Source organism: Oncorhynchus masou, chromosome 12, assembly GCF_036934945.1.
Source record: "Oncorhynchus masou masou isolate Uvic2021 chromosome 12, UVic_Omas_1.1, whole genome shotgun sequence".
NCBI lineage: Eukaryota > Metazoa > Chordata > Actinopteri > Salmoniformes > Salmonidae > Oncorhynchus > Oncorhynchus masou.
Window position 1 is genome coordinate 37,498,866 of NC_088223.1, and position 12,982 is coordinate 37,511,847.

Genomic DNA, 12,982 nt, shown 5'->3' on the forward strand with positions numbered 1-12,982 from the left:
TATTCATAGTGGAACCACAGGGGAACAGTTGTGCGAGACAAGGTGCTGTCACCAAAGAATCTATATTGAAAGAGCCGCAAATAATGCCAGTGTGATTGAGGTGGTGTGTACAGACTAGGATACAGTAGCACCGTAGCTCTGTACAATGTACAGTAATGGAAAGAACTGCTCTTGACCAGGGATATAGTAGGTTGTTTATGCACATGTTTATCTGGGGAATGGCTTTTACTGACCTATTACACAAAGTTAGCATTGTTAGCGTTTATATGTTATTCCTAATCAGAGATTGTATTCCATCAAACCACCTAAATGACTTCAGCAAACATTCTAAGAGTAGGTATAAGGCCTCAATTAATCCAGCACTTGCTGAATAGGAGGTCAGACAGAAAGTGAGGCAAAACCAGGAGAAGGTAACAGAGAGCACAAGGACACTTTCTTATAAGGCTCTTACCCATCCCCATGGCTATCATCAAGTCACCACGCCTACCGATAGGCCTACTTCTTAAAATATAATCTCCAGTCCTATATTTTGATGAGATTAATAGATACAATATAAATGTCAATGTCAAGTTGGCAATTCTTTATATCAGCAAGCTATATTTCTATCTACAGTGTATTAGACAAATAATGTGTTTAACTATTTTCCTTACTGTAAATTTACAGCAGTAAGGAAAATAGTATTGTAACATACATCTCTGCTGTAAAGCAAAATTACAGTATTAAGTTTGGTGCCTGTATAATGCTGTAAATGTAGTAAAATTCTCCCTAAAATCTAAATGTAAGAAAAATAAATTTATTCAAATTGGTAAAAACATTAACAAATCAACAGAATTGACAATAGAAGTAAGAATTGTTAACACATATGTAACCAAATACGATCATCATTACACCACTAATTTAAAAACTATATTGTGTGGGGGTGAGAGTGAGACAAAGAGAGAGAGGAAGATGGAGATAATTGTACCCAAGATGGAGATTGGGTACAATCCTAGATCCATGGTCATCAGAGCAACTAGTCAGGGTAAGGGGGTTTAGAGGCGCTGAAACACACAACGGAACAGTTTGGACTGGAGAGCAGATAGGAGAGAGAAGTCAGCCCCGCATCAGGTGTTCCTCATGGGGATCCGTAACAATCCCTAGGACATGCATAGAAAAATTAAGAATAGAATGAGAGGCAGAGAGCACCAGAGCTGTTACTCTGTGGGTAAAAAGATAGGTGACACGGGACATATCAAGCCAGTGTCGTGTGTGTATGTGTCACAGGAGGTTGGTGGCACATTAATTGGAGATGACATGCTCATGGCTGGAGCCGAATCAGTGGAATGGTATCAAATACACCAAATACATGGTCTCCATGTGTTTGATGCCATTCCACTAACTCTGTTCCAGCCATTGTTATGAGCCGTCCTCCCCTCAGCAGCCTCCACTGGTGTGTGTGTGTGTACTGTACTTCATTCAAACTCAGTGAGCTCTTGGAAGAATGGGGCAAGGTAGGATTTGACACATCTTCAGGATTCATCATCTTGGGTTGATTCCAACCCGTACAGCCATATATACAATTTAGTTTATGAAATCAATTGAAATATTGAACAAATACAAATAAGACAGCTAGATACACCTACCTCAAACCCTAGCTAACTAATAAAACATTGCTATAGCCTACACAACACCACAGGTGATTTTACCAGACTCAAAACATTTTCCTTTATTTCTGTGCCACTTAATGTTTGTATACTACTGGTAAAGTGAACAGGTTTAGCTAATACTGTAACATTATGGAACAATGTTGTTGAGAGGTTGTACGGACACGGACGTGTCACGCGGTTATGACAGCTAAGGAGGACATGGTCGAGGTGTTGTTGTCATTCATGCTCTTCCCCCTAGAGTAGACTGTATCACGGTAACATCTAGATGGCTACCAATATTCGTTATTTCTTGTGTAGGCTGCTATCCTACTTGAAATCTAAAATATATATTTTTTAATTGGCCACGTTACTAGCTACCGCCGGCGACACTGTGATAGAGCTGCCCAGTGGAAGCACCTTAGGTTGGCAGGCACCTCGACACAACACCGGTGCACTGGTCATTCTCATTGGCTTTCGCGGCTGAGGCTCGTGAGTAGTTTAACGGCCCTCTACGTGGTTTGTGTTAAATGCTGCATGTCAAGCCGTGAAAAAAAAACATTCCGCCAGTAATATGGGTCATATCTTTTTAATTGCTATAAATAAGCCATTTTCTTTGTAGTAATGTTGAAAACATAATGGTCCAGAATCTGCACTCAGTTTATTCTCTATGGCACTCAGAAGCTGCGGTACAGCGAAGCCCATCATCACAACAATTACTATCTGGGTAATTTATTTTCTAGGTCGCACAGCAAGATATTTACAAAGCAATTTAGAGCAGACTGAAATGGCTTGTGTCAACTTGAGCTAGCTAACTTAAAAAACATGCAGTAATTCCACGTTGGCTAGCAATAAAATAACTTATTTATAAGTCAACGTACAATACCTACCCAGTAGCTGCTGAACATTTTCTTCCACTTCACAGCAGCTTCAAAAATACATTTAATAAAATAGTCTGATATTCATGTATCTCACCAGACAGCATGAGGTTAGCGCCTGAAAGTGATCATTTGAATCTACAGCAGGCATAAGCTATTACAATAAAGAAATACAGTAGCTTTGATTTTTTTTACAGGAGGCGTCCAATTACAGTTAATAACAGTATTTTGTTCAGCATTTACCCATTATGCAGTGCAACCTACAGCATTAATGCTGTAAAACAGATTTACAGTATTTTACTGTGCACGCTACAATGTTTTACTATTGAAATGACAGAAAAGTCTTAGTCGAGTGAAAGATTCTGGTAATTGCTCAGATTTTCAATTCATCCAGAGTCAGATGAGCTCGTGGATACCATTTATGTCTCAGATTGCAGCCTACCTGGAGACAGGCCAGTACATCAGGAGACGTGGAGGAGGCCGTAGGAGGGCAACAACCCAGCAGCAGGACCGCTACCTCCGCCTTTGTGCAAGGAGGATCAGGAGGAGCACTGCCAGAGCCCTGCAAAATGACCTCCAGCAGGCCACAAATTTGCATGTGTCTGCTCAAACGGCCAGAAACAGACTCCATGAGGGTGATATGAGGGCCTGACGTCCACAGGTGGGGTTGTGCTTACAGCCCAACACCGTGCAGGACGTTTGGCATTTGCCAGAGAACACCAAGATTGGCAAATTCGCCACTGGCGCCCTGTGCTATTCACAGATGAAAGCAGGTTCACACTGAGCACATGTGACAGACGTGAGAGTCTGGAGACGCCGTGGAGAACGTTCTGCTGCCTACAACATCCTCCAGCATGACCGGTTTGGCGGTGGGTCAGTCATGGTGTGGGGTGGCATTTCTTTGGGAGGCCGTACAGCCCTCCATGTGCTCGCCAGAGGTAGCCTGACTGCCATTAGGTACCGAGATGAGATCCTCAGACTCCTTTTGAGATCCTATGCTGGTGCAGTTGGCCCTGGGTTCCTCCTAATGCAAGACAATGCTAGACCTCCATGTGGCTGGAGTGTGTCAGCAGTTCCTGCAAGAGGAAGGCATTGATGCTATGGACTGGCCCGCCCATTCCCCAGACCTGAATCCAATTGAGCACATCTGGGACATAATGTCTCGCTCCATCCACCAACGCCACGTTGCACCACAGACTGTCCAGGAGTTGGCGGATGCTTTAGTCCAGGTCTGGGAGGACCCTCAGGAGACCATCCGCCACCTCATCAGGAGCATACCCAGGCGTTGTAGGGAGGTCATACAGGCACGTGGAGGCCACACACACTACTGAGCCTCATTTTGACTTGTTTTAAGGACATTACATCAAAGATAAAGGGCCTCATTGGCAAAATCCTGAAGTATCCCTTTAATAAGTCAATGGAATGACAAAATGTTATTGTTTTGGGTGATTACCTACGCACAAAAAATCTTCCCAAGCCTTGGCAAGTCAAAGTCTTCTGACCCGGAGGGACTTTCCTCCTCTAAAGGTTGACTCACTAATAGGATTCCCAGGATTAAAACCTGATGGTAGGGCAGAGGATTGGCCCTGGCCTGCTCACTTCAGAAAGTCAAAGCATCGTTATTATATGGGTCAGAGAAGCTGGGCCAGTCTACAGGCCACAAGCCAATTCAGGCCAGACGTGGGTTGACGTCTCCATATGCCCTGTCGCTTTTAAGAAGCTTTTCCTCCTCGTGCCCTGCTGTGCTTGACTCATGCCCCACGTCATGCGTATTGAACATGGCTGATTGGCATGTAAACTTGGCACAGTGATTCCCCCTGTTGCTTGAACGAGACTAATGAAAGCCTGTGATCAATTAGAAAGAGTAGAGAGGAGACAAGGGTTAACCTTGACGCAATATATAGAATACGCTAGAATATAACTGCTCACAGAGTATTTGCAAATATTTGCACTCCACAAATAATGTCATAGAATAAGTGTTCAGTGTACTATAGGTGCTAAGAATGGTACACAATTTCCTTTAACCTAAATCTAAATTAAAGTTTTAAAATTGAACAATATATCACTTCATGGGTTTGTATCATATAATATATTATATCATGGGTATATACTTAGCACATTAACTGTGTAGAAATAGAAATAAAACCTTAAAATCTTTTGCGCTCAACACTGAAAGGACAATTCTGTCACTTTTCAACCTCATATCCATAATCTCCAGCACCAAACCAGTGTCTGCATATGTGAAACAGCTCGTTTCTACGATCTGTGGTTAAAAAGTCCCCCTAAAAATGCTTCTCTGTGACATCACAGGGCAGGATTAAAAGTTTTTTTAAAAACAGTGATTTTCAAAACCTGCAACAAGTTTCCAGTCCAAGGGAGGGTATTCTCTTGCTCCCCATGTCACCGCATATCTCAGTGTTTGAAAGTCACTGTTTTTGAAATGTTTTAACTTTTGATTGTCATTTTTTACTTTATATTTTTTTCTACAAACCTTAGAAATGTGCCATTTTCACATGTTGACACTTCTATTGTGCTGGAGATAATGAAAATGAGGTTGAAAAATGGTGGAGTTTCCCTTTAACACGTACAGTGTGGTCTTATTCATTCTCTGGGCACCACTGTGCCATACCCCTCTGTGCTACCCCCGACTGTGTAGCGCAATTACAGTGTACCACCACAGACTGGTCCATCCATGTAATTACTAAAACACAGTCTAAGTGGGACCCATGCTGTTTCCAACAAGTGTTTTGTTAACTGGAGTTTTTAAACATTAGTAACAGGAACATGTGATCAACAGACCCTTAATTTTGGCTTGTTAAACATGCTTGCTGATAACACTTCATATAAATAGGCTGAGCCGTGTTAACCTCACTGCAAGGGTTAAAGCAAAGGTCTAAAAGTTGTGCCCGACTTAACCTCAACCATGACACAATGTGACATTCACCGCTGGGCAGCTACAGTATCAGGATCCTGCAGGACATGTGTCTCCTGTACAACTGTATACCATGCCTTCAAAAACTCCAAGTGTGTTAAGAATAAAACACAGACACTTCATCTGACCATAGATTAGTTGAAGCTGCAGAAGAGCCAATGTTTCATTGTAATCCAAAGAGGACAGGAAATTATCTAAAATAATGACTGTGTTTCCTTTCAATCTTTCGTTCTGAAATAACTTGTGAAATGCAGTATTCTTATGACCAATAAGAAATATCTGCAACAAATAAATAATTGGTTCTGTATCACCACAAGTAAGTAGAGATGGCAAATATTTGAAGTTGTCAAAGGTGGGCCTGTGTCAAAGGTCATGTCATGACCTCGACACAAGCATGTGGCCACAAACCCTTCCAGAGAACAGCTGAAAGAAGTCATTGGACTGAGAAATATGCCTATAGTGGTGAATATTGCCGTTAACACAACCAAGGTGATCGTCTGACTTCAAACTCTAAGTTCCCATTGACTCTGTAACTAGTATTATCCAAACCCGACTTGGCACAGTGGAAGTGTTTATGTACTCTGGAAATACCTTGTTATCCAACTATTTCGGACAAATTCTCTATTCAGTATCGCTAGTTAATCATCATGTTGTGATTTAGCATTACACTTTTAGAAAAAAAGGGTTTCAAAAGGGTTCTTCTTGACATTTCAATCGACTTCTCTATTCTATATCTATTGAAGCATAATCACAATACCACAGTATGAACTTGAGAAAATATGCAGTTGACAAACAAGATTTCAGAAATTACCATGCATGTTGAAAATGGAAAAATTACCAATAGTAATAAATAATACACAATCCAAATCCCAATGCAGCTTGAAAACAAACATGCACAATTGCAGCAATACATTTGGTTACTCCAAAGGAATTATTTTATTCCTAAATAAGCAGCAACGTATCTATTTGTACGACTTAGTTTGACGTGACAATTTCAGATCATATACTAAAGTTGAAATATCACATTTGATCCTATGGAAAATCTGTCTATTGTAGAATTGATTTACATGAAAAACATTTACCTATTTCAAGTGACATATTATAGGCATTCGTAGAGTCCCAGGTAAAGTGTCTTGACAATTACTAACACTCTTCTACAGTGAGTGAGATCAATAAAAGCTATACCTACAAATTTGAGCACATTGTTTTATACTACCTTTTTCTTCTGAATCCAAGACTTCACCAGAGAGTAAGAACAGCACCCTACAACTTTAGAGACAGTTATAGCCAGGCTCTCAACCGTTTGGACAAAGCAAAGCAGATTATCCTGAAGGTAATCCAAAAATACCTTTTTAGATTTGTATATTTACAAAAAAAAGTGCAACCATCAAGGAGTAATAAGTGTTTTTTAGGGTGAATACGTTTCCTTACCTGGTCACAAGCTACAGTCCCAAGCTGGTTAGTCCATCCCCAAACACTGATCAGATTGAAAAGGATTTGCGCTAGGAGGATAATTTTAACTATCTCTTCCTCTCCCTGTCTCTCTCACCCCTTTGTTTAAATATCCCTCCACTCCTACAGGTTCTCACGGTCAACCATTTTCTCGATTCTTCTTGGCTTTCTTTTACAGACATCCATATGTACCCTTTCTCAGGTTCTGTTTATTTCCCTACATAGCTTTGGACACACCTTTGCCCAAGATCACCCAAGCATTCAATTTGTCTGAATATAATACAGATGTTTATGAGCATATATTTACAATATGTAATACAGACAGTTGAAGTCGGAAGTTTACATACACCTTAGCCAAATACATTTAAACTCAGTATTTCACAATTCCTGACGTTTATTCCTAGTAAAAATCCCCTGTCTTAGGTCAGTTAAAATCACCAGTTTATTTTAAGAAAGTGAAATGTCAGAATAATAGGAGAGAAGGATTTTTTTAAACAATCCTGTAGCTTAGCATCTGCGTCATCTGACCACTTCTTTATTGACCGAGTCACTGGTGCTTCTTGCTTTAGTTTTTCCTTGTAAGCAGAAATCAGGAGGATAAAATGATGGTCAGATTTGCCAAATGGAGGGTGAGGGAGAGCTTTGTACGCGTCTCTGTGTGTGGAGTAAAGATGGTCTAGAGTTTTTTTTCCCTCTGGTTGCACATTTAACATGCTGGTAGAAATGAGGTAAAACGGATCTAAATTTCCCTGCATTAAAGTCTCCGGCCACTAGAAGCGCAGCCTCTGGATGAGCGTTTTCCTTGTTGCTTATGCCCTTATACAGCTCATTGAGTGCGGACTTAGTGCCAGCATCGGTTTGTGGTGGTAAATAGATAGCTACGAAAAATATAGATGAAAAATCTCTTGGTAAATAGTGTGGTCTACAGCTTATCATGGTATACTCAACCTCAGGCGAGCAAAACCTTGAAACTTCCATAATATTACATTTTGTGCACCAGCTGTTGTTTACAAATATACACAGGCTGCCACCCCTTCTCCTACTGGAGTTAGCTGTACTATTTTGCCAATCTAGCATAAATCTTGCCAGCTGTATTTTATCCATGTCATTGTTCAGCCACGACTCGGTGAAACATAAGATATTACCGTTTTTATTGTCCCGTTGGTAGGATATTCGTGATCGTAGTTCCTCTATTTTGTTATCCAATGATTGTACGTTGGCTAATAGGACTGACTGATGGTAGAGGCAGATTACCTGAAAATAAAAGAGAGCCACACACTCTAGGAGCTCAGATGCAAAAATGTAATACCAACGTTTCGACAGCCAAGCTGTCTTCATCAGGGTATAATCACAAACACTGCGGCATGACTCGTTTATATAGTGTCAAAAGACACAGGCGTCTGTAATCATGGCCAAGAGTGGCCTAATATCATTGGTTAATAATCAAATATTAAAATGTCATACAAAGAACAGCATACAAACAACAAATGGATAGCATACGATCATAGATTAATTTAACTACACAAGTTTACAAACAATTACAATGGCAAAGTCACAATAATCACAAGAATGGCTTCAGATCAAAGTCTACGTTGAGACCGAAGGGCACAAGGGTCTTTAAATTAAAGATCCAGGCAGCCTCTCGTTTTAACAATAAATTATCAAGGTCGCCCCCTCTCCTAGGGAGGGTGACATGTTCGATGCCAATGTAACGCAGAGACGAAATCGAGTGGCCTGCATCCGAGAAGTGGGCCGCAACTGGATAAGTAAAGTTTTTACACCTAATGGTGCTACGATGCTCTGAGATACGTACTTTTAATTCGCGCTTTGTTTTACCTACATTATTTTTACCACAAGGACAAGTTATAAGATAAATAACTGCCGTAGTGGAGCACGAAATAACACCTTTGATTGGGATCGATTTCCCTGTTTGTGGGTATTTGAAGGATCTACATTTATAAGTGCCATTGCATTGAGCACAGCCATTACATTTGTAATTTCCATCTAGTAGGGGCGCAAATAGACGTTGTTCAGGAATATCTTGGGGTGGTAAATCAGAGTTTACCAATTGGTCTCTGAGATTTCTGCCCCGCGAGAATACGACCAAGGGAAGGTCCGAAAACACATTACCAAGACGATCATCGGATTTTAGGATGTGCCAATGTTTGTGAACAATTCCCTTAATTTTTCAGAGCACTTTGAATAGCGGGTAGTTAGAACGCAAGAATGCGTCTTTTTGCGAGACTGACCTTGAAAAAAGTCATGTCTCGTTTTGTTTTGAATTTTCTCAATGGCAATATTAATCTGATCATTCTTGTAGCCCCTCTCCTTGAACTGTCTTTGCATCTCAGACATATTTCTGTCGAAATCGGATTGTTTTTTGCAAATTCTTTTGATTCGACAGAATTGGCTGTAGGGCAAACTATTTTTCAAGGGAAGTGGGTGACAACTATCAGCCCTCAACAAACTGTTACGATCAGTAGGCTTCCTGTAAAGATCAGTGTATAGAACATTATCTTCACACAAGATCAGAAGATCAAGAAAACTGATTTGACGTGTATCAGATTGCATAGTAAATCTCAGATGCTCAGAACAGGAGTTAAGAAAAGCATGAAACGCCTGGAGCTGTTTTGCATCACCCCTCCATAGAACAAAAATATCATCAATATACCATTTCCAAATAATGATGTGAGGCAAGAAAACATTTTTGAGAGGATTGAAAATAGACTGTTTCTCCATGTAACCCACATACAAATTAGCATAGTTAGGAGCCATAGGGGATCCCATAGCAGTACCTTTCGTCTGAATAAAGAAATCATTTAGAAACATGAAGTAGTTATGCGTGAGTACTATTTCAGCCAATGTTACAATGCATGCACTGGAAGGTAGTTCATTAGGGTCACGTTGCAGAAGAAAATCGCCCTCGTGTGGAATATTAGTGTATAATGACTCAACATCAAAAGTAACGAACAAGGTATTCTCAGGGAGAGGATCAAGAGATTCAATGATAGAGATCATACTGCTGGTGTCCTTTACAAAGGAGAGGAGTTGTTCTGCGAGTGGTCTAATAAAAAAGTCAACAAAAGTAGATAAAGGGGCCGTTACTGCATCAATGCCCGCTACAATAGGGCGCTGTCCTGGAGGTTGTGTAACATTCTTGTGTAATTTTGGCAAAGTATAGAAAGTGGCAATTTTAGGTGCCCTTGTTTGGGTGTAGGGCCTGAAAAAACATGTTCTTTTTGGTTATCTGACCAGAACTTAAATACCCATCTAGGACAGTAAAGATAGTATTCTGAAATTGGGAAGTGGGATCACCTCTGAGTTTCTTGTAAAAGGTGTTGTCAAGCAGCTGTCTATGACACTCATGTACATAAGCTGTCCTGTCCATGAGTACAACCGACCCATCCTTATCAGCGGGACGAATAAGGACTGACGTATCAGATTGTAAATCAAGCAAAGCTTGTTTTTCATTCTTGGGTAAATTATGGAAAGATTTGGATCCCTGTTTATTCTTAAGGAGAAGTCCAACATCATTTTCCACAAGTCTGCAATATGTCTCGATAGAGTGATTGCGATTGGCTGGAGGTATAAAATAACTCTTGCTTCTAAAAGGAGTCGGAGTATGTGCAGGAGAGCAACCTACTGGTTCAATAGAAGTGTCAGAATTAGGGGAGCTAAAGTATTCCCTTAAACAGATGTTTCTAAAAAACTTAAACATGTCTACCTTAACATCAAAATCGTTGCACTGAGTTGTAGGCACAAAAGATAACCCTTTATTAAGCAAAGAGACATGGGCAGGGCTCAATATCTTGCTTGGTAAATTAAAAACACTCAGTCCCGTGGGTTCTGGGACCGTGTGAACGGTCTCCTCTGCCTCTGATAGTCGTTTCTTCTTACCCCGTCGGGTGCGACATCTCGTCGATGCGCGTGCCTGAGGCCTCCTCCACCCTTCCGTCCGTCCAGTCTCTCGTTGAATAAAAAACTACCACTGGAAGCCGATGGCAGATTACCCACTCACCATCGGATCCTTACAAGACCGATGTACCCGATGTCTCTTTCTCACGCGAATGACGGGGATGAGGGCCTTCTCGGGTATCTGAAGTAAGTCCTTTGCGCCCGACTCGTTGTAGAAAAAATCATTGTCCGGTACGAGGTAGCTGCTCTTCCTGTGGTCGGGCAAATTAAGGCAGTTATACAATTTTAAAAACATTACAATACATCCATAACAGATTTACCAACACACCATGATGCTGCCACCACCGTGCTTCACGGTAGGGATGGTGATAGGTGGGTGATGAGTTGTGCCTGGTTTTCTCCAGACACGGCGCCTTGCAATCAGGCCAAAGAGTACGATTTTTGTCTCGTCTGACCAAATAATCTTTTGCCTTATGTGCTCAGAGTCTTTCATGTGCATTTTTGCAAACTGCAGGTGTGCCGTCATGTGCCTTTTTCTCAGGATTGGTTCTCAACAAATTGTGCTATTGTGTGTGTTTTATCACGTTATTTGTAACTTATTTTGTACATAATGTTTCTGCCATTGCCGCTTATGATCGAAAAGAGGAGTACGCCACATCAGTCACGGGCTTCATCAATAAGTGCATTGATGACGTCGTCCCCACAGTGACCGTACGTACATACCCCAACCAAAAGCCATGGATTACAAGCAACATCTGCACTGAGCTAAAGAGTAGAGCTGCCCCTTTAAGGAGCGGGATTCTAACCCAGACACTTATAAGAAATCCCGCTATGCCCTCATATTAACCATCAAACAGGCAAAGCGTCTATACAGGACTAAGATTGAATCGTACTACACCAGCTCTACACCAGAAACTTGTCGGATGTGGCAGGACTATTACACAATACAAAGGGAAGAACAGCCGTGAGATGCCCAGTGACACGAGCCTACCGGATGAGCTAAATCACTTCTATGCTCGCTTCGAGGCAAGCAACACTGAAGCATGCATGAGAGTACAAAGGGGCAGCTGTTCCGGATGACTGTGTGATCACTCTCTCTGTAGCCGATGTGAGTAACACCTTTAAACAGGTCAACATTCACAAGGCTGCAGGGCCAGACGAATTATCAGGACGTGTACTCCGAGCATGCGCTGACCAACTGGCAAGTGTCTTCACTGACATTTTCAACCTGTCCCTGACTGAGTCTGTAATACCAACATGTTTCAAGCAGACCACCATAGTCCCTGTGCCCAAGAACACTAAGGTAACCTGCTGAAATGACTACTGACCCGTAGCACTCACGTCTGTAGCCATGAAGTGCTTTGAAAACCTGGTCATGGCTCACATCAACACCATTATCACAGAAACCCTAGACCCACTCCAATTTGCATACCGCCCAAACAGATCCACAGATGATGCAATCTCTATTGCACTCCACGCTGCCCTTTCCCACCTGGACAAAAGGAACACTTATGTGAGAATGCTACTCATTGACTACAGCTCAGCGTTCAACACCATAGTAGCCTCAAAGCTCATCACTAAGCTAAGGACCCTGGAACGAAACACCTCCCTCTGCAACTGGATCCTGGACTTCCTGACGGGCCGTCCCTGGCTGGTGAGGGTAGGTAGCAACATATCTGCCACGCTGATCCTCAACACTGGAGCTCCCCAGGGGTGCATGCTCAGTCCCCTCCTGTACTCCCTGTTCACCCACGACTGCATGGCCAGGCACGACTGCAACACCATCATTAAGTTTGCAGATGACACAACAGTGGTAGGCCTGATCACTGACAACGATGAGACAGGCTATAGGGAGCAGGTCAGATACCTGGCCGGGTGGTGCTAGAATAACAACCTATCCCTCAATGTAACCAAGACTAAGGAGATGATTGTGGACCTCAGGAAAAGGAGGACCGAACACACCCACATTCTCATCGACGGGGCTGTTGTGGAGCAGGTTGAGAGCTTCAAGTTCCTTGGTGTCCACATCAACAACAAACTAGAATGGCCCAAACACACCGAGACAGTCATGTAGAGGGCACGACAAAGCCTATTCCCTCTCAGGGAACTAAAAAGATTTGTCATGGGTCCTGAGATCCTCAAAAGGTTCTACAGCTGCAACATCGAGAGCACTGGTTGCATCA

General features: G+C 42.0%; 1 protein-coding gene across 1 annotated transcript in view; it reads left to right on the forward strand.

Annotated features, from left to right (window-relative positions):
- The window catches only part of LOC135550009 (voltage-dependent calcium channel gamma-6 subunit-like), a 51,501-nt gene that overhangs the window by 11,484 nt on the left and 27,035 nt on the right, over nucleotides 1–12,982 (forward strand). The gene's annotated exons all lie outside the window — the stretch shown is intronic.